A 1868-nucleotide genomic window follows, 5' to 3' on the forward strand; every position below is an offset into this window, starting at 1 on the left:
GTACAGGCCTAAAAGAAAAGTTGTTTTTCTTCTAACACTCGTGATTATCAGTCGTCACATGCGACGCAGGTTGTTGTGCAGTGTTGACATTAATAGGTGACCGAAGGAGCGGCTATTTGACCACCACTTGAGTGGCAGACATCGCGACGGCTGTATCCGCGCTTCCGACGTTGCTATGGGTGCTCTACATTTCCTGATAGCACACACAGCGAATGTCTGCGCTTCCTAATAAAAGAGCATTAAGTAGTTTCCGTTCCATTGCAGGCTCGCCCTGGCCTGCTAGCTCAGTCGGTTAGAGCGTCGTGCTAATAACGCGAAGGTCGTAGGTTCGATCCCTGCGCAGGCCACTTTTTTTTTCCCCTAACAACAATTTTTTTTTAATCAGCCGACCAACCCACATCGCAAATTGCCAGATGCTATTGCTCATAACTGCTTAGTCGACGCTTCTTTCACTTGCGCTACATCCAAGGATAAAGAGAAGCCCTTTAATAATACCTTGCATGTCGCGGACTGTTTACGGAAGTGAATGCTTATCAACACAAGTCCTGAACCACCAGACAGAAAAAACCGAAGGAGGAAAAGTGCAAACGACCCGGCGATGTCGGCTGCTCTTAGCGGAGATGTCGTGACCTTGTTTTCAACATTATTATAGCGCTACATTTACCCGAAGACCGAATGTACAACATCGTTAGTATGCGTGTTTTCCTCATTAGAAGGCGACGACAAAACGTGGTACCACGAACACGACAAAGGCGACTCGCACATACCGATCATATGCCTGGTGTTTCAGCGAACACTTTCAAAAATGTTTAAAGGTCGCCTGTGGCAGACAGCAGAGTTCTAGTTCATGAGCTGGTCTACTCGAAGAGGCGGACATTACTTGCACAAAAAAAGAAAATGGAAATACACAATCGACTAATTACCAAAAATTCACTAATTAAGTTTCTAACTAAATAAATTATGGCCATATCGTAATTTACAAATTCTAGCCGTGGAGTTCGCAAGGCGTCCACTTGCAACGAATTCTGACGATGACACCAGCTTCGAGATATTAACTTTGCGGACAACGCCTTGAGGAGGCTTGGAGCGAAGCCTCCTCAAGGGGGAAGGCGCGCGGCGTCTGCTTTGAAATTTCAGCGATATTCAGCGCTCTAAAACTTTGCAGACACGATCGCCGGCGCTTGATGCATGTAAACGCTGCGCTTGTCTGTTTAAAAATAACGACGGCCCTTTAAAAAATAAAATCTTATAACTTTTAAATTAATTAAGGCTGAACCTGGCAGATTTTGTCGTGTCTTCCTGTGTAAAAGGTACCTTTACGAGCGAAAAGACCGTAAAACATGAAATCTCACGCGGAAACGCCAGTGAATGTTAGGCAGGATAGGGCATATAGTACGGCGTTGCAAGCAGTAACCTCTGATCTCTAAAGAAGCTCTTATTAGAATTGGGCTTTAGTCGCGATTTCGATCACTGAACTAATAAGTCGACTTTGCTCTTTTCTGTTTTTCTCCGATCGAACGCAGGCACAATATCTGAGCGTGATCTGCCTCAGTCGGAGCTGAGAGCTACATTCTGGGCCCACATAGGTATATGTAGGAAGGCGTTGTATGTTGGAATAACTATTGCGCACTTGATGTATTCCTGATGTATTCGCAATTTCACAGCACAAAACTACAACAGATTGCTTGGTAGCTTAATTTATCGATCGATTTGATGGTGGTTAACGTCCGAAGCAACGTAGGCGCTATAACAGACGCCTTCGTGGAGGGTTCTGAATTTATTTTGATCCCCTGAGCTCGTAGAACTTGCACTTCAAGCACGCCATGCGACCGTTATCACAATCTCCCTCACTTGAATACGGCCACCGC

At 45.3% G+C, this 1868-nt stretch overlaps 1 non-coding gene across 1 annotated transcript; it reads left to right on the forward strand.

Annotated features, from left to right (window-relative positions):
* Positions 1-273: 273 nt before the first annotated feature.
* Positions 274-347, forward strand: Trnai-aau (transfer RNA isoleucine (anticodon AAU)). Its single transcript has one exon. It is a non-coding gene; the product is annotated as a tRNA-Ile (tRNA).
* The last annotated feature ends 1521 nt before the right edge of the window (positions 348-1868 follow it).

Source organism: Dermacentor silvarum, chromosome 2 (genome assembly GCF_013339745.2).
Source record: "Dermacentor silvarum isolate Dsil-2018 chromosome 2, BIME_Dsil_1.4, whole genome shotgun sequence".
Lineage (NCBI taxonomy): Eukaryota > Metazoa > Arthropoda > Arachnida > Ixodida > Ixodidae > Dermacentor > Dermacentor silvarum.